The 19,484-nt window shown below is 51.4% G+C and overlaps 3 non-coding genes and 3 pseudogenes across 3 annotated transcripts; all 6 read left to right on the top strand.

Annotated features, from left to right (window-relative positions):
- Positions 1-1,722: 1,722 nt before the first annotated feature.
- On the top strand, positions 1,723-1,902 carry LOC123730574 (uncharacterized; annotated as a pseudogene).
- Positions 1,903-2,361: 459 nt separating this feature from the next.
- LOC123730621 (U5 spliceosomal RNA) lies at positions 2,362-2,478 on the top strand. Its single transcript, XR_006762056.1, has one exon. It is a non-coding gene; the product is annotated as a U5 spliceosomal RNA (small nuclear RNA).
- Positions 2,479-8,130: 5,652 nt separating this feature from the next.
- LOC123730692 (uncharacterized) lies at positions 8,131-8,305 on the top strand (annotated as a pseudogene).
- A 465-nt stretch (positions 8,306-8,770) lies between these two features.
- Positions 8,771-8,887, top strand: LOC123740581 (U5 spliceosomal RNA). The gene has a single exon (XR_006768459.2). It is a non-coding gene; the product is annotated as a U5 spliceosomal RNA (small nuclear RNA).
- Positions 8,888-16,057: 7,170 nt separating this feature from the next.
- On the top strand, positions 16,058-16,221 carry LOC123740412 (uncharacterized; annotated as a pseudogene).
- A 523-nt stretch (positions 16,222-16,744) lies between these two features.
- On the top strand, positions 16,745-16,861 carry LOC123740580 (U5 spliceosomal RNA). The gene has a single exon (XR_006768458.1). It is a non-coding gene; the product is annotated as a U5 spliceosomal RNA (small nuclear RNA).
- Positions 16,862-19,484: the final 2,623 nt, after the last annotated feature.

The following is a 19,484-nucleotide window of genomic DNA, read 5'->3' as shown; positions in this document are numbered from 1 at the left end:
AGCAGGCCCATCAGCCAAGAGGCCTCACAACAAAAACAAACAACCAAAAGGGCGACGAACTAGGGGGTAAGACTAATGAAACAAAATAATTTAAGGTAAAAGGGGAACAAGGACACACTGACTAACAAACACCTGCCCAAACTTGAGGGACAAGAAGGCTAGCAGGCCAGGCTAAGCTAACCAGCTAGCAGGCTAGCCAGCAAAAGGTCCCTCAGTTGGCAACACAAACAACAAGAAACTGAACAAAAGGCAATTTGGGAGATAAACTAAGGGTGCAAGGTGGATGGGAACAAAGAAAAGACAGTCAAACAATGCCTGCCACGCCTAAGGGGCCAGGAGGCTAGCAGGCCAGGCTAAGCTAAAGCTAGCAGACAACACACAACTGAAGACAATGGGAGGAGCTAAGGAGGGGACCATAGGATACACGGGGGAGGAGAGATGCAAAACAGGACAAGCAGGGGGAAAAACACAAAATAAATTAAATAACTAAAGAAAAAGGACCAGAGGGCCTTTAACTCACCCTACAGGTGCTGGTGCACCTGTAGTCCAAGACCACCACCTAACCCAGGACAAAGAATAAACAAGGGTGAGACAAAAAAACAACAAATGATGATTTAACAAAAATAAATAGCACTATTTTCCCGGGCGCCCTCCGGCCTGCGATCGCTTCTCTGATCAAGTGCAGCACTGACAAGGTAACTACACTTGATCGGAGCCAAAAGGCCGAAAAGCGATAACCCACAAATTGACCCCTGCACCCGCCGGGCCCCCGGGGGCCTCAGCAGACCTCATCGGTTTGGCAAAAGTTGGCTCCTCCCCACCCAACGCTTCCCTGGTGACAGGCGGGTGTGTTTTTTTTAAGTCGCTAATGCGTCGTTAAGTCACTAGCTCTTTAATCCTAGTGCGACTATTAGTTCAATGCCCGGCAAATACACCAGTCATCGTCGGGCTTGAACTCAATCCTGGTGAAGTGATTGTATTTTTGGGGGGGGGGTCAAAAACACACACAATCCTGGCCAATGTTTTTTTTTTAAGTAAAATGGGGTCCCCTGTTTTCCCGCCATTTTATTGTAAAAAAAATTGGCCAGGATTGTGTGTCTCTCTGTGTGTGTGTTTTTGACCCCCCTCCAAACAGGAGGAAGGGGCGTTTTGACAACAGGTGGAGAGGGGGTGGTAAAGGGGGGGGGAGGCTAAACAGGAGCTGGTGGGGGGGGATAGGTTTTCTCCCTTACCGCGGTCTCCCCCGAGAAGGAAGATAAGGGTGGAAAAGCTGGAGGTGGGGGAGGGAGAAGGTTCAGGGCCCTGGGTGGCCCCCTCTTCACCTTCTATTATACCCTTGTCTGAGATAGACCTTCCAGGGATGGCCCAGGGTTGGGCAATGGAGGGGGGACCAAGTTTCCTGTTTGGGGGTGCGGAGTCCTAGGTCAAGAGCCCAGAGAGAAGCAGGGTGGTGGATTTTGGAGTAAAGCACATGATGCGGGGTGCGCAGGTGTCGGTCCTGCATCTAAGGGTGAGGGTATGGTGGTTGAAGGGGGGGAGAAGAAGTCCTCGTCAGTAGGGTGAGATTTTTTTCTTTGGGGTGGTTATGGGTAGGGAAGATGGTCCTATGATTATTGTTTATAGTTTTGGTTATTAGTTTTGAAATATTAATTTGGATTTTTGTTATATAATTGATTTGGTTTGGAACATTTAAGGTATTTGTATGGAAATTGATGGTAATAAATATATTTTAGTAATAAAAAAAAAAAATCTGTTCTTATCAGTTTAATATCTGATACGTCCCCCATCGGGGGACTACATATTAAATGGATTTTTCGAACAGGGAGTCGGAAATGGTGCTTGCTCCGTCCGCTCCACGCATCGCCCCGGTATTGCAGTACCTCCGGGAACGGTGCAACACTTTTCTCCCATTGTCAAGGAAAAAGAAATACACCAAGCTATGTAAAACAGCTAGCAGAAGAAGAGAAGGAATGAAAAAAGAAGAATCATCCAAACTGAAACAAGTGCGAAGCCCCCTTCATGGGGGTCCCCCGTTTTCCTGCCATTTTACTTTAAAAAAACATTGGCCAGGATTGTGTGTGTGTTTTTGAGCCCCCCCAAAAATACAATCACTTCACCAGGATTGTGTGTGTGTGTGTGTGTTTTTGAGCCCCCCCAAAAAATACAATCACTTCACCAGGATTGTGTGTGTGTGTGTTTTTTTGAGCCCCCCCAAAAATACAATCACTTCACCAGGATTGTCTGTCTGTGACTTTTTACCCACAGCCCTCAAACTTGGAAGAGTGGGTTCGGGGACCACCCGCGGGGACCCGGCCTAGAGTGCACCGTGTGTGTCTCGGGCCCCGACCTCTGACTTCCATACGACTCTGGTTTCTCTTCATTACGCACAAGCCTTTCGCCTTTTACTAAAGACTTCCGTGGAGAGGAACACTTACGAGTTCAACGTATTTTTGGAAGGGCTTTGCTTCTGGCAGAGCCCGGTATCTTGTTTCAAGAGAAATTGACAGAGATGACGCTGAGACTTTTTGCTCAGCCGTTTGACTTGAAGCCGGCTGACCGACCGGCGTATTTTTTCCACTCAAATTAGTCGCTCGGGCAATTGAGTTCAAGCCCGACGATGACTGGTGTATTTGCCGGGCATTGAACAAATAGTCGCACTAGGATTAAAGAGCTAGTGACCTAACGACGCATTAGCGACTTAAAAAAAACACACCCGCCTGTCACCAGGGAAGCGTTGGGTGGGGAGGAGCCAACTTTTGCCAAACCGATGAGGTCTGCCGAGGCCCCCGGGGGCCCGGCGGGTGCAGGGGTCAATTTGTGGGTTATCGCTTCTCGGCCTTTTGGCTCAGATCAAGCATGGTACCGAGGTGCCCCAAAGCCCGCTGAGCCAAAAGGTCAAAGGAAGGCAGGAGGGAGGAGAATTTTTTTCCCACCAGGAATCGGTTTTCGTTTTCCGATTTTCTTTTTTGGCTTCTGTGTGAAGAGAGCTTTTTTCAAGATGGCCCAGCAAAAGCAGACCAGGTCGGTGCCGGGGATTGGTATGGCGAATACCTTGAGATTTGCCTGGAAGGACAAGGACTTGGAGCCGTGGGGGAGAGAAACCTTTGGAAGGACCATACTGATGGGATGCCTCAAGATTGAGGTGAAAGATGTTCTCTGCCTCCAAGGGAATCCGATGGAGAGGGCGTACGACGTGACGTTCCACAAGGAAGAAAAACATGATGGAATTATTAAGAAGGTAAAGGAAGCGGAAGGAACAAGACCCCTGTGCCATTACGAGGTGACCAGCCTGGCAAGGAACAATTTCAGGGTGGTCACCGTCACCATGTATAACCCGCATGTAAAAGATGAGGAGGTGAGGGCCTTTCTGGGGAGATATGTGGACAACGTCTCCTCAGTAGGGCACCTCAGGGACTCCCTGGGATTCTGGAACGGGAGGAGAGGGTTCCAGGTCCTTCTCAGGGAGGACCCGAAGGGTTTGGGTGGCTACCTCCATCCTCCGGCGATGTTCTCCCTGGGGGCTGACAGGGGGACATTGTTTTATGCCCGTCAGCCTCCGTTCTGCAGGCGTTGTATGGCCTACGGTCATATCCTGGCCTCGTGCAACACCAGAAAATGCAGGTTCTGTGGGTCGGGAGAGCACGAGGCCAAGGATTGTGACGAGCCGAAGGCTTGCCACGGGTGTGGCTCGTCAGCACACCTGTGGCGTGAGTGCCCGGCTCGTCAGAGGTCATACGCGTCTGCAGCTGGAGGGAGAACGGAGGATGGGGGGAGAAAAGAAAGTAAGGGCCCGGATGACGGTGATGGCACAGGGGAAAAGACTGGACGGGAAGAGGACGGGAGGAAGGAGGCTGCGAGAGGAGAGAGGCAAGGACAAAAGAAGGCTGGAACAAAAGGAGAGGAGGGGAAGGAGGTGAAGGAGAAGAGGAGAAGGAGACTGGGACAGTAGAGAGAGTGGAGGGGGAGGAGGGAACGGCGACGGAAATGGAGGAGATGGGACCAGAAGAAGGAGCTGAGAAGAGAGGAGGAGTGGGGGGACAGTATGTCGAGCGCCCTCATTGAAGAGATGAGGGGGATGGTGGAGGAGCTGGCGGGGAGGGGGAGTGGTGTCTCCCCGATACCTCCAACACAAAAAAAGAAAGGAAAGAGGAGGAGCGGGTCGACAGGCTGTGAGAGGGAGGAGAGGGGCAAGCGAGTGATGGGGGAGGGAAGAACGCCCTTGTCCTCGCTGTTTTCCTCGGCCCCTCAACATCTAGTGGAGGGAGACTCCCAGGGCGTGGCGCTGGGCTGGGTGTCTGAGGGGGGATCTCAACTCCTGCTTGGGGAGTTGGGGTCCCCTGCTCTCGACCTCAGTCCAGCAGCCGGAGAGAGGAACGGAGGGGGTTGGTGGGGAACCCAGGATGCAGGGCACTCCAAGGCCTAACACCATGCCTGCATCCTGGGTTGGAGAGATGGAGGAGGACGGGGGGACGTCAGGAGAGGAGAAGACGTCCCCGCCGGAGGAGGAGAAGCAGGGGAGCATCGGGTGAGTCTCCTGTTTTTTGTTGGTTTTAAGTCTGTTGAAATAAGGGTTTTTTTGTTTTTAAATTAAAATTTCTGTTAAATTTTTTTGTTTAAATGTAAGGGTTTTTTTGGGATTTTGTTAAGAGGAGGGTGGTGTTTAGTTATTTGGAAGGGGTGGGTTTTGATGTTTGTTTTTTACAGGAGGTTCACCTGAGGGATGGAGGGGATGTCATCAGGTTTAGGAGGGAGTGGGATAAGGGGGAGTCAGTTTGGGGTATAGGTGGGGTGCATTCTACAGGGGTGGGGATTTTGTTTGGGAATAGGGAGGTGAAGGTGGAGGGCACGTTTGTTGTGATGCAAGGGAGGGTTATGGGGGTGGATGTCACTTTTAGGGATAGTAGGTATAGGTTAGTGGTGGTGTATGGGCCGCAGTTGGAGGGGGATGGTGGACTGTCTGACGCCCCTGTGTGTTACAAATAGGCACTTAGTGATAGGGGGGGATTTTAATATAGATTTAGGGTTAGCGGGGGATAGTAGTGCAGGCGCCATCACCGGGCTAATGGCTTGCCACGGTCTGGTTGATGGAGGCCTGCACTCTACTCCGACAATGGCTGGTCCCACATGGCGCAACTCCCGGGGGGTTGCGCGGAGGCTCGACTACATTTTCCTATCTAGGTCTTTGGGTCAGTTGTCTGGGCGGCTGTTGCCTGTATTCTTCTCAGATCACGACGGGGTGCTCCTGCAGGTGGGGTCGCCAGTCTGCCTCTTCGGTAGGGGGTACTGGAAATTAGATCGGGATGTGCTGGAGGAGCAAGCTTTCGTTGACACCTTTTTTGGTTTCTTTCGGGGGCTTGAAGGCCTCCGGTCCATGTGCGAGGGGGTGTTAGAGTGGTGGGATTTAGTTAAGGTAAGGATTAGGGCTTTTATAATAGGATATTGTAAGAGGAAAAAAAGGGAGGAAAGGAGGGAGGTGGATCGTATCCAAAGGTTGCTCGAACTCGAGTACGAGGCAGGCAACCTCGGCGGGTCGATTGACTGGGAGAGATCCACTGACCTGAAGGCGCAGCTCAGGGAGCTGCAGGAGCGGAAGGCTCGAGCTTTCCTGGAGCGTGCGCATAATGGCTTTCTAGAACATAATGAGACTTGTTCCGCTATGTTCTTTAAGTCGGTTAGGGGCAGACAGAGTAGGAAGATAATGCATGGGGTGAGGAAAGAAGATGGTAGCATAGTTAGAAAACCGGAGGAAATGGTCAGGGTGACAACTGATCATTTCCGAGGTTTATTTAAAGAGAGGGTAATAGATGTAGAGCAGGGAAATGTGTTTTTAGAACACTTGTCCCGGCGATTGCCGGAGGACATTAGAGATGCGATGGAGGCTCAGATCTCCCTCGAGTAGGTTGAGAGTGCTCTCAGGAGGATGGGAAAAGGGAAGGTGCCTGGGATGGATGGGTTGCCGGCCGAGTTTTATCTCAAGTTTTGGGGTATACTTGGACCAGTGGTTCTTGAAGGCCATCCTTGAGACGGGGGTCCCGGGGGGATCAATGGCTGTCGGTGTGCTGTCACTTCTTTATAAGAAGGGGGAAGCAGCTGACCTGGGCAACTGGAGGCCGTTGACCATGCTGTGTGTAGACTATAAGCTCTTAGCAAAGGTCTTAGCAGACCGGTTGCGCACAGCCCTTCCCTACGTCGTCCACGAGGATCAGACGTGTGGGGTAGAGGGACGCTCTATTAGGTGGAACCTTCAGTTGATCAGGGACTCCATCGCTTGGGTAGAAGATAGAGGGCTGCCTTTAATGGTAGCAGCGCTTGATCAGGCGAAAGCCTTTGATCGCGTGAATAGATCCTTTCTATTCAGGGTGTTAGGCAGATTAGGATTTGGGGAGAAGTTTATAGGATGGATCCGTACTTTATATGTCGGAGCGGGGTGCCGGGTTAGCGTTAACAGTCACTTAGGTGACGTTTTTGACCTCTCGTCTGGGGTCAGGCAGGGATGCCCGCTCTCGGCTCTCCTCTTCGTTCTGTACATGGAGCCTCTGGGGGCTGCCATTAGGGCAGACACAGGGGTGGAGGGCTTGCTGATCCCTGGAAGTGGCGGTCTCCGTGTCAAGTTGACACAGTACGCCGACGACACCTCCTTGCTGCTTTGCAAGGACTCGTGCTTGACAAGGTCCCTTGCCATTATTGGGGATTTCACCCGAGCGTCGGGGGCGGTTCTGAACCACGCGAAGTCTTCCGTTAAATTTTTCGGAAGATGGAGTGGTAGGACGGATGTGCCCGGAGGGTTATCTCTCTGTAACGGGGCCCTGAGGGTTCTCGGGGTCCACTTTGAGACCTCCGGCTCAGCGACGCTGAACTGGAACATGGGCATCGCAGTGGTACAGAGGAAGCTAGCAATGTGGAGGGCTAGGTCTTTGTCCTTTTTGGGCAAGGTCCTGGTTCTCAAGGTGGATGTACTGCCATCTCTTTTGTATTTGGCGTACATCTACCCATTGCCGGCTTGTCTGAGGAGGCCTCTAGTGAGGCTAGTGTTTCAGTTCATGTGGGGTGGCAGGTACGAGTGGGTCGCCAGGGCACGCATGATCTGTCCCATCGGGGAGGGAGGTAGGGGGGTACCACATCTCCCCCTCAAGCTGGACGCAATTTTTGTTTCTTTTCTGTTAACGGAGCTTGCTCAGCCGGTACTACACCCGTCCGGTTACCTCCTGCGGGTGTTCTTCTCGTATCAGGCGAGAAGCGTAATGGTGTGGTCTAACACGGGTCCTCGGGCGGAACAGCTGCCGTGGCACTTTGGCCATGCGGCCAAGTGGCTGCGTGCGCACCCCGAGGTTGAAGTTGCCCGAGTAGGTTTAGATCACAGGCACCTGTACGAGGAGGTCAGACGGGCAGTAAGTCCGGCACCTGTAGTGGGCATCCCGGCGGTGGTCTGGGAAGGAGTGCAGGCGCGGGGTCTAGACAACAAGCTCAAGGACCTGAATTGGTTGAGCCTCCACAAGTGTTTGCCGGTACGCTCCACCATGTACCGGCATAGCTTGGCGCGATCCCCCACCTGTCCAAGACTTTCTTGTGGCAGGGAGGAGACTGTGCGCCATGTCTTTTGGGACTGTGCCATTGCCGGAGTAGTATGGGCAAAGGCACGGGTGTTGTTAGGAAGGGTTAGAGGGGATTTTGTTTTGACTTGGGCTAGGCTAGAGAGAGGTGTAGGGAGAGCGAGGGGGACGGATAGGGATAGGTTTCTGCTCTGGCTTCTCATGAGCCTCTTTAAGCGGGGGCTGTGGGAAGCCAGGCAGAACATGGTTAAGACAGGGAAAGATTGGGGGGTGGAAGGAATAGTGAGGAGGGTGGAAGGAGATTTGAGAGGGAGGATGAAGAGGGAGGAGAGGAAGTGGGGGCAGCATGCTGCCCGGGAGAGATGGAAGGGGGGATTAGGGCTGGGGTTATTTTAGATTAGGGACAGGAAGATAGGGAAAGTTAGTGTTTAGGATGACGGGGAGGGATGATGCTCCCCTGAGTTTTTGTTTTGGGTTTTCGTTTGGTTTTTGAATTAAAAATGCCATTATTATTTGTGTTTGGATGGAATGTATGAGTTTGTATTGTTTTGTATTGTATGAATGGCATTGAATGTAATAAATTATTTTTTCTAAAAAAAAAATCTGTTCTTATCAGTTTAATATCTGATACGTCCCCCATCGGGGGACTACATATTAAATGGATTTTTCGAACAGGGAGTCGGAAATGGGGCTTGCTCCGTCCGCTCCACGCATCGACCCGGTATTGCAGTACCTCCGGGAACGGTGCAACACTTTTCTCCCATTGTCAAGGAAAAAGAAATACACCAAGCTATGTAAAACAGCTAGCAGAAGAAGAGAAGGAATGAAAAAAGAAGAATCATCCAAACTGAAACAAGTGCGAAGCCCCCTTCATGGGGGTCCCCCGTTTTCCCGCCATTTTACTTAAAAAAAAAATTTAAAAAAAATTGAAAAAAAAACATTGGCCAGGAGTGTGTGTGTGTGTGTGTGTGTGTGTGTGTGTTTTTGAGCCCCCCCCCAAAAAATACAATCACTTCACCAGGATTGTGTGTGTGTGTGTGTGTGTGTTTTTGAGCCCCCCCCAAAAATACAATCACTTCACCAGGATTGTCTGTCTGTCTGTCTGTGACTTTTTACCCACAGCCCTCGAAAACTTGGAAGAGTGGGTTCGGGGACCACCCGCGGGGACCCGGCCTAGAGTGCACCGTGTGTGTCTCGGGCCCCGACCTCTGACTTCCATACGACTCTGGTTTCTCTTCATTACGCACAAGCCTTTCGCCTTTTACTAAAGACTTCCGTGGAGAGGAACACTTACGAGTTCAACGTATTTTTGGAAGGGCTTTGCTTCTGGCAGAGCTCGGTATCTTGTTTCAAGAGAAATTGACAGAGATGACGCCGAGACTTTTTGCTCAGGCGTTTGACTTGAAGCCGGCTGACCGACCGGCGTATTTTTTCCACTCAAAGTAGTCGCTCGGGCAATTGAGTTCAAGCCCGACGATGACTGGTGTATTTGCCGGGCATTGAACAAATAGTCGCACTAGGATTAAAGAGCTAGTGACCTAACGACGCATTAGCGACTTTTAAAAAAAAACACACCCGCCTGTCACCAGGGAAGCGTTGGGTGAGGAGGAGCCAACTTTTGCCAAACCGATGAGGTCTGCCGAGGCCCCCGGGGGCCCGGCGGGTGCAGGGGTCAATTTGTGGGTTATCGCTTCTCGGCCTTCCGGCTAAGATCAAGCTTGGTACTGCGGTGCCCCAAAGCTCGCTTAGCTGGAAGCCGAAGGCCGGAGGGCGGTACAAAGTTTTGTTATTTTGGTTATTGGAAAATCTCGGCCGTTTTTGTTTTTTGGGCTTGTTTTATTATAATTTTTTTCTTTCTCTCCCTTTTCTGGAAGAGAGAGAGTGGAGAGGAGTTGAGTGCGTCATCTTCATTGCGGAGATGGCGCAAAATTCAACCAGTAGGCCGGTCCCAGGCGTCGGGCTGGCGAATACCCTTAGATTCTCATGGAAAGAGAAAGAGATGGAGCCTTTTGGACGTGAGACATTCGGAAGGACCATCTTGATTGGAGTGCTGAAGCTGACAGTCAAGGATGTCTTTTGCCTACAAGGCAATTCTTTGGAGGGAGTTTTTGACGTCGCTTTCTACACGGAGAGTAAACATGACGAGATCCTTAAGAAGGTGAAAGCAGTGGGAGATACAAGGCCGATGGGCCATTACGAGGTCAAGAGTTTGGCGAAAAACAATTTTCGAATTGTAACGGTGAACATGTACAACCCCTATGTTAAGGATGAGGAGGTGAGGGCCTTTCTGGGGAGATTTATGGATAATGTCTCCTCAGTAAGGCACCTCAAGGATTCGTTGGGGTTTTGGAACGGAAGGAGGGGTTTTCAGGCCCTCCTCAGAGAAGACCCTAAGGGGATGGGTGGGTACCTTCATCCCCCAGCTATGTTCTCCCTGGGGGCTGACAGGGGGACATTGTATTATGCACGTCAGCCCCCGTTTTGCAGACGTTGTATGGCCTATGGGCACATCCTGGCCTCGTGCAGCACTAGAAAGTGCAGATTTTGTGGATCGGGGGCGCACGAGGCCAAGGATTGTGACGAGCCGAAGGCTTGCCACGGGTGTGGCTCTACAGCACACCTGTGGCGTGATTGCCCGGCTCGTCAGCGGTCATACGCGTCTGCAGCTGGAGGGAGAACAGGAGCGGGGGATGGGGGAAGAAGAGGAAGGGGAGAAGAAAAAGAGGAAAAGGCCGGGAACACAGCCCCAGAGGGGATGGACAAACGGAAGGAGGAGGAGAAAGAGGTGACCGCAGGCGGCGAGGGGGACAGAGAAAGAAAGGAAGAGGAAGGACCGGAAGGAGAAGAGGTAGAAGGAAGCAAAGGAATGGAGGAACAAGAGAGAGCAACAGTGGAGGAGGTGCCGGTGGCAGGGACTGTGGAGGGGGAGGAGGGGGGAGAGGGGGTAAGAGAGTGGGGGGACAGTATGGCGAGCTCCCTCGTAGAAGAGATGAGGGTAATGGTGGAGGAGCTAGCGGGGAGGGAGGGTGGTGTCTCCCCGCTGCCTCCGACACTGAAGAAGAAAGGGAAGAGGAGGAGCGGCTGGACAGGCTGTGGGGGGGAGGAGGGGGGCAAGCGAGTGATGGGGGAGGGAAGAACGCCCTTGTCCTCCCTGTTTTCCTCAGCCCCTCAGCATCTGGTGGAGGAAGACTCCCAGGGCGTTGCGCTGGGCTGGGTGTCTGAGGGGGGATCTCAACTCCTGCTTGGGGAGTTGGGGTCCCCTGCTCTCGACCTCAGTTCAGCAGCCTACAGGGAGAGAGGAACGGAGGGTGTTTGTGGGGAACCCAGGATGCAGGGCACTCCAAGGCCTAACACCATGCCTGCATCCTGGGTTGGAGAGATGAAGGAGGACGGGGGGACGTCAGGAGAGAAGACGTCCCCGCCGGATGAGCTGAAGCAGGGGAGCATCGGGTGAGTCTCCTGTTTTTTGTTATTTTGGGTTAAATTGGTTGAATTGAGGGGTTGTTTTATTTATAATTACACATTCTGTAAATTTTTTTAGTTTAAATGTAAGGGGTTGGAGGGACTTTGTTAAGAGGAGGGCGGTTTTTTGTTTTTTGGAAGGGGTGGGTTTTGATGTTTGTTTTTTACAGGAGGTTCACCTGAGGGATGGAGGGGATGTCATCAGGTTTAGTAGGGAGTGGGATAAGGGGGAGTCAGTTTGGGGTATAGGTGGGGTCCATTCAACGGGGGTGGGGATTTTGTTTGGGAATAGGGAGGTGAAGGTAGAGGACAGTTTTGTTGTTATGCAGGGGAGGGTTTTGGGGGTAGATATCACGTTAAGGGATTATAAATATAGATTAGTGGTGGTGTATGGGCCACAGGTGGCGGCAGACAGGAGGGAGATGGTGGACTGTCTGGCGCCCCTGTGTGTCACAAATAGGCACTTGGTGATAGGTGGGGATTTTAACATAGATTTAGGGTTAGCGGGGGATAGTAGTGCAGGCGCCATCAACGGGCTTATGGCTTGCCATGGTCTGGTTGATGGAGGCCTGCACACTACTCCGACAATGGCTGGTCCCACATGGCGCAACTCTCGGGGGGTTGCGCGGAGGCTCGATTATATTTTTCTATCTAGGTCTTTGGGTCAGTTGTCTGGGCGGCTGTTGCCTGTGTTCTTCTCAGATCACGACGGGGTGCTCCTGCAGGTGGGGCCGCCAGTCTGCCTCTTCGGTAGGGGGTACTGGAAATTAGATCGGGATGTGCTGGAGGAGCAAGCTTTCGTTGACGCCTTTTTTGGTTTCTTTCGGGGGCTTGAAGGCCTCCGGTCCATGTGCGAGGGGGTGTTAGAGTGGTGGGATTTAGTTAAGGTAAGGATTAGGGCTTTTATAATAGGATATTGTAGGAGGACAAAAAGGGAGGAAAGGAGGGAGGTGGATCGTATCCAAAGGTTGATTGAACTCGAGTACGAGGCAGGCAACCTCGGCGGGTCAATTGACTGGGAGAGATACACAGCCCTGAAGGCGCAGCTCAGGGAGCTGCAGGAGCGGAATGTTCGAGTTTTCCTGGAGCGTGCGCATAATGGCTTTCTAGAACATAATGAGACTTGTTCCGCTATGTTCTTTAAGTCGGTTAGGGCCAGACAGAGTAGGAAGATAATGCATGGGGTGAGGGAAGAAGATGGTAGTATAGTGAGAAAACCGGAGGAAATGGTCAGGGTGACAACTGATCATTTCCGAGGTTTATTTAAGGAAAAGGAAATAGATGTAGAGCAGGGAAATGTGTTTTTAGAACACTTGTCCCGGCGATTGCCGGAGGACATTAGAGATGTGATGGAGGCTCAGATCTCCCTCGAAGAGGTTGAGAGTGCTCTCAGGAGGATGGGAAAAGGGAAGGTGCCTGGGATGGATGGGCTGCAGGCCGAGTTTTACCTCAAGTTTTGGGGGATACTTGGACCAGTGGTCCTTGAAGTCTTGAAGGCCATCCTTGAGACGGGGGTCCCGGGGGGATCAATGGCTGTTGGTGTGCTGTCACTTCTTTACAAGAAGGGGGAAGTAACAGACCTTGGCAACTGGCGGCCGTTGACCATGCTGTGCGTAGACTATAAGCTGATAGCAAAGGTCTTAGCGGACCGGTTACGCACAGCCCTTCCCTACGTCGTCCATGAGGATCAGACGTGCGGGGTAGAGGGCCGCTCTATTAGGTGGAACCTACAGTTGATCAGGGACTCCATCGCTTGGGTAGAAGACAGAGGGCTGCCTTTAATGGTAGCAGCGCTTGATCAGGCGAAAGCCTTTGATCGCGTGAATAGATCATTTCTATTCAGGGTGTTAGGTAGATTAGGATTGGGGGAAAAGTTTATAGGATGGATCCGTACTTTATATGTCGGAGCGGGGTGCCGGGTCAGCGTAAACAGTCACTTAGGTGATGTTTTTGACCTCTCGTCTGGGGTCAGGCAGGGATGCCCGCTCTCGGCTCTCCTCTTCGTTCTGTACATGGAGCCTCTGGGGGCTGCCATTAGGGCAGACACAGGGGTGGAGGGCTTGCTGATCCCTGGAAGTGGCGGTCTCCGTGTCAAGTTGACACAGTACGCCGACGACACATCCTTGCTGCTTTGCAAGGACTCGTGCCTGACAAGGTCCCTTGCCATTATTGGGGACTTCACCCGAGCGTCGGGGGCGGTTCTTAACCACGCGAAGTCTTCCGTTAAGTTTTTCGGAAGATGGAGTGGTAGGACGGATGTGCCCGGAGGGTTATCTCTCTGTAACGGGGCCCTGAGGATACTCGGGGTCCATTTTGAGACCTCCGGCTCAGCGACGCTGAACTGGAACATGGGCATCGCAGTGGTACAGAAGAAGCTAGCGATGTGGAGGGCTAGGTCGTTGTCCTTTTTAGGCAAGGTCCTGGTTCTCAAGGTGGATGTATTGCCATCTCTATTGTATTTGGCGTACATCTACCCATTGCCGGCTAGTCTGAGGAGGCCTCTAGTGAGGCTGGTGTTTCAGTTCATGTGGGGTGGCAGGTACGAGTGGGTCGCCAGGGCACGCATGCTCTGTCCCATCGGGGAGGGAGGTAGGGGGGTACCACATCTCCCCCTCAAGCTGGATGCAATTTTTGTTTCTTTTTTGTTGACGGAGCTTGCTCAGCCAGTACTATACCCGTCCGGTTACCTCCTGCGGGTGTTCTTCTCGTATCAGGCGAGAAGCGTAATGGTGTGGTCTAACACGGGTCCTCGGGCGGAACAGCTGCCGTGGCACTTTGGCCATGCGGCCAAGTGGCTGCGTGCACACCCCGAGGTTGAAGTTGCCCGAGTAGGTTTAGACCACAGGCACCTGTACGAGGAGGTCAGACGGGCAGTAAGTCCAGCACCTGTAGTGGGCATCCCGGCGGTGGTCTGGGAAGGAGTGCAGGCGCGGGGTCTGGACAACAGGCTCAAGGACCTGAATTGGTTGAGCCTCCACAAGTGTTTGCCGGTGCGCTCCACCATGTACCGGCATAGCTTGGCGCGATCCCCCACCTGCCCAAGACCTTCTTGTGGCAGGGAGGAGACTGTGCGCCATGTCTTTTGGGACTGTGCCATTGCCGGAGTAGTATGGGCAAAGGCACGGGTGTTGTTAGGAAGGGTTAGAGGTGATTTTGTATTAACTTGGGCTAGGCTAGAGAGAGGTGTAGGGAGAGCGAGGGGGACGGATAGGGATAGGTTTCTGCTCTGGCTTCTCATGAGCCTCTTTAAGAGGGGGCTGTGGGAAGCCAGGCAGAACATGGTCAAGACAGGGAGAGATTGGGGGGTGGAAGGGATAGTGAGGAGGGTGGAAGGAGATTTGAGAGGGAGGATGAAGAGGGAGGAGAGGAAGTGGGGGCAGCACGCTGCTCGGGAGAGATGGAAGGGGGGATTAGGGCTGGGGTTATTTTAGAATAGGGATGGGGAGAGTTAGTATGTAGGATGACGGGGAGGGATGATGCTCCCCTGAGTTATTGTTTTGTGGTTTTTGTTTTCTTTATAAATTAAAATACCATTATTAATTGATTTTGAATGAATTATGAGTTTGTAAAGAATGAATGGTATTGAGAGTAATAAATTATTTTTTCTAAAAAAAAAAATCTGTTCTTATCAGTTTAACCTGTTGGGTCTAGGGGGCAGCATTTGCACGTCTGGATAAAAAAAATGTACCCGATTTAATCTGGTTACTAATCCTACCCAGTAACTAGAATATGCATATACTTATTATATATGGATAGAAAACACTCTAAAGTTTCCAAAACTGTTTGAATGGTGTCTGTGAGTATAACAGAACTCATTTGGCAGGCAAAACCCTGAGACATTTTCTGACAGGAAGTGGATACCTGATGTGTTGTATTGATTTTAAACCTATCCCATTGAAAAACACAGGGGTTTAGGAATATTTTGGCACTTCCTATTGCTTCCACTAGATGTCACCAGCCTTTACAAAGTGTTTTGAGTCTTCTGGAGGGAGATCTGACCGAACAAGAGCCATGGAACGGTGATGTCCCATTAGACACCTGGCGCGCTACTTCATGTTGGGTACCCTCGTTCCAATACGTTATAAAAGGCTATGCATTCGTCCACCTTGAATATTATTCATGTTCTGGTTAAAAAAGGCCCTAATGATTTATGCTATACAACGTTTGACATGTTTGAACGAACGGAAATATATTTTTTCCCCTCGTTCATGACGAGAAGTCCGGCTGGCTTACATCATGTGCTAACGAGACGGAGATTTTTGGACATAAATGATGAGCTTTTTTGAACAAAACTACATTCGTTATGGACCTGTGATACCTGGAAGTGACATCTGATGAAGAGAATCAAAGGTAATGGATTATTTACATAGTATTTTCGATTTTAGATCTCCCCAACATGACGTCTAGTCTGTATCGCAACGCGTATTTTTCTGGGCACAGTGCTCAGATTATTGCAAAGTGTGATTTCCCAGTAAGGTTATTTTTAAATCTGGCAAGTTGATTGCGTTCAAAAGATGTAAATCTATAATTCTTTAAATGACAATATAATATTTTACCAATGTTTTCTAATTTTAATTATTTAATTTGTGACGCTGACTTGACTGCCGGTTATTGGAGGGAAACGATTTCCTCAACATCAATGCCATAGTAAAACGCTGTTTTTGTATATAAATATGAACTTGATAGAACTAAAAATGCATGCATTGTCTAACATAATGTCCTAGGAGTGTCATCTGATGGAGATTGTAAAAGGTTAGTGTATCATTTTAGCTGGTTTTATGGTTTTGGTGACCCTGTCTTTGACTTGACAAAACATTACACACAACTCTTGTAAATGTACTGTCCTAACATACTCTAAATTTATGCTTTCGCCGTAAAACCTTTTTGAAATCGTAAAACGTGGTTAGATTAAGGAGATGTTTATCTTTCAAATGGTGTAACATAGTTGTATTTTTGAAAAATTTGAATTTTGACATTTATTTGGATTCAAATTTGCCGCTCTTGAAATGCACCTGCTGTTGATGGAGTGCACCACAGGTGGCACGCTAGCGTCCCACCTAGCCCCAAGAGGTTAATATCTGATACGTCCCCCATCGGGGGACTACATATTAAATGGATTTTTCGAACAGGGAGTCGGAAATGGGGCTTGCTCCGTCCGCTCCACGCATCGACCCGGTATTGCAGTACCTCCGGGAACGGTGCAACACTTTTCTCCCATTGTCAAGGAAAAAGAAATACACCAAGCTATGTAAAACAGCTAGCAGAAGAAGAGAAGGAATGAAAAAAGAATCATCCAAACTGAAACAAGTGCGAAGCCCCCTTCATGGGGGTCCCCCGTTTTCCCGCCATTTTACAAAAAAAAAAAAAAACATTGGCCAGGATTGTGTGTGTGTGTGTGTGTGTGTTTTTGAGACCCCCCCCAAAAATACAATCACTTCACCAGGATTGTGTGTGTGTGTGTGTGTGTGTGTGTGTGTGTGTGTGTGTGTGTGTGTTTTTGAGCCCCCCCCAAAAAATACAATCACTTCACCAGGATTGTGTGTGTGTGTGTGTGTGTGTTTTTGAGCCCCCCCCAAAAATACAATCACTTCACCAGGATTGTCTGTCTGTCTGTCTGTGACTTTTTACCCACAGCCCTCGAAAACTTGGAAGAGTGGGTTCGGGGACCACCCGCGGGGACCCGGCCTAGAGTGCACCGTGTGTGTCTCGGGCCCCGACCTCTGACTTCCATACGACTCTGGTTTCTCTTCATTACGCACAAGCCTTTCGCCTTTTACTAAAGACTTCCGTGGAGAGGAACACTTACGAGTTCAACGTATTTTTGGAAGGGCTTTGCTTCTGGCAGAGCCCGGTATCTTGTTTCAAGAGAAATTGACAGAGATGACGCCGAGACTTTTTGCTCAGGCGTTTGACTTGAAGCCGGCTGACCGACCGGCGTATTTTTTCCACTCAAAGTAGTCGCTCGGGCAATTGAGTTCAAGCCCGACGATGACTGGTGTATTTGCCGGGCATTGAACAAATAGTCGCAATAGGATTAAAGAGCTAGTGACCTAACGACGCATTAGCGACTTTTAAAAAAAAACACACCCGCCTGTCACCAGGGAAGCGTTGGGTGAGGAGGAGCCAACTTTTGCCAAACCGATGAGGTCTGCCGAGGCCCCCGGGGGCCCGGCGGGTGCAGGGGTCAATTTGTGGGTTATCGCTTCTCGGCCCAGATCAAGCTTGGTACCGAGGTGCCCCAAAGCCCGCTGAGCCAGAAGGTCGAAGGAAGGCAGGAATTTTTTTTCATTATTTTTTGGAGGGAATCGGATTTTCCGATTTTCCATTTTTTTGGCTTCTTGTGCAAGAGAGCTGTTTTTGGAAAAAGATGAAGCAGGAAAAATCAAGCAGAGCACTACCAGGGATTGGTTTGGCCAACACGGTGAGGTTTTCATGGACGGAAAAGGAGATGGAGCCGTGGGGAAGAGAGACGTTTGGGAGAAATATCCTGATTGGGTGCCTAAAACTACAGGTCAAAGATGTTTTCTGCCTTCAAGGAAACCCGATGGAGAAAGCATTTGATGTGATGTTTCATGTGGAGGAGAAGCATGATGACATTATGAAGAAGGTGAGGGAAGGGAAAGGAGCAAGACCCCTGTGCCATTACCAGGTGACCAGCCTGGCGAGGAACAATTTCAGGGTGGTCACCGTCACCATGTACAATCCGCATGTAAAGGATGAGGAGGTGAGGGCCTTTCTGGGGAGATATGTTGACAATGTCTCCTCAGCTAGGCACCTCAGGGACTCCCTGGGATTCTGGAACGGGAGGAGAGGGTTCCAGGTACTTCTCAGGGAGGACCCGAAGGGTTTGGGTGGCTACCTCCATCCCCCGGCGATGTTCTCCCTGGGGGCTGACAGGGGGACATTGTTTTATGCCCGTCAGCCCCCGTTCTGCAGGCGTTGTATGGCCTACGGTCATATCCTGGCCTCGTGCAACACCAGAAAATGCAAGTTCTGTGGGTCGGGAGAGCACGAGGCCAGGGATTGTGACGAGCCCAAGGCTTGCCACGGGTGTGGCTCGTCAGCACACCTGTGGCGTGAGTGCCCGGCTCGTCAGAGGTCGTACGCGTCTGCAGCTGGAGGGGGAACGGGGGATGGGGGGAGAAAGGTAAGTAAGGGCCCGGATGAAGGTAATTGCACAGGGGGAAAGACTGCACGGAAGGAGAAGGACGGGAGGAAGGAGGCTGGAACGGAAGGAGAGGAGGGGAAGGAGGCGGAAGGAACAGAGAAGAAGGAGACTGGGACAGTGGCGAGAGAGGAGGTGGATGAGGGAACGGTGGCGGGAATGGAAGGAGAAGCAGAGACGGGACCAGAAGAAGGAGCGGAGAAGGAAGGAGTGGGGGGACAGCTTGTCGAGCGCCCTCGTTGAAGAGATGCGGGGAATGGTGGAGGAGATGGCGGGAAAGAGGGGTGGTGTCTCCCCGCTACCTCAAACACCAAAGAAGAAAGGGAAGAGGAGGGTGTGCTCGACAGGCTGTGATAGGGAGGGGGGTGTGGAGGGGGTGGCCAAGCGTGTGATGGGGGAAAGAAGAACGCCCTTGTCCTCGTTGTTTTCATCAGCCCCTCAACAGCTGGTGGAGGGTGACTGGCCTGCCTGGCCTGCCGGCGGGGCCTGCTAGCTTTCTAGCCTTAGTTTGGTTGTGTGGTTCATTTTTGTCTCTCCCTTTTGTGCCTCCCCCCTTGTGGAAAATATAAAACAAAAAATTCCCCTCCTATGGGAAGGGCTTCGATGTCAGTTTTGCCAACGCCAGCTTCCTGCGGGAGTTCTGGGGGAAACTCCAGAACTCCCTGAACATCCAGGGGTCCCTCACAGCCATGTTTGAGGTGACCAAGCTGACGGATAATAGCATTAAAACCGTTATTATCCGTATGTATAATGAAACCGTACAGCCGGAGGACGTTGCAGTATGGCTGGGCAGGTACTGCAACGTGAAGGGGCCCTTGGTCCAGGATCCCGATGGGATCTGGACAGGGGCCTGGAGGGTTACTGTCCAGCAGAGGGAGGACCCTGGGGGCTATGGTGGGTTGAAAGCCATCCCATCCACCATAGTCCTCGGAGAGAATAGAGGCCATGTTCACTACCAGGACCAGCCCAAGCTGTGCCGTAAGTGTGGTGAACATGGCCACCTGGCAGAGGCCTGTAAAAAGGTCGTCTGCATGAAGTGCCGGGAGGTGGGCCACCGCTACGAGGAGTGCACGAACGGAAGGTCGTGCAACCTCTGTGGCGAGCGGTCCCACCTCATCCGCGGCTGCCCCTTCTCCTGGGCCAATAAGGTCAGGGCCGAAAGGAGGGAGAGGGAGACGGCGGCCGCGGACCGGGCTTCTGAGCGCCAAGGGGAGGGAACGGCAGTTGCCGAGGAGGTGGTGGTGGAGCCGGTGGTGGTTGAGGAAGTAGTGGTGGAGCCGGTGGTAGTGGAGGGCGCGGAAGGTGCA

The sequence above is a fragment of the Salmo salar genome, chromosome 25, assembly GCF_965601325.2.
Source record: "Salmo salar chromosome 25, fSalSal1, whole genome shotgun sequence".
Taxonomy (NCBI): Eukaryota; Metazoa; Chordata; class Actinopteri; order Salmoniformes; family Salmonidae; genus Salmo; species Salmo salar.
This window is presented reverse-complemented; position numbering and strand designations above follow the sequence as displayed.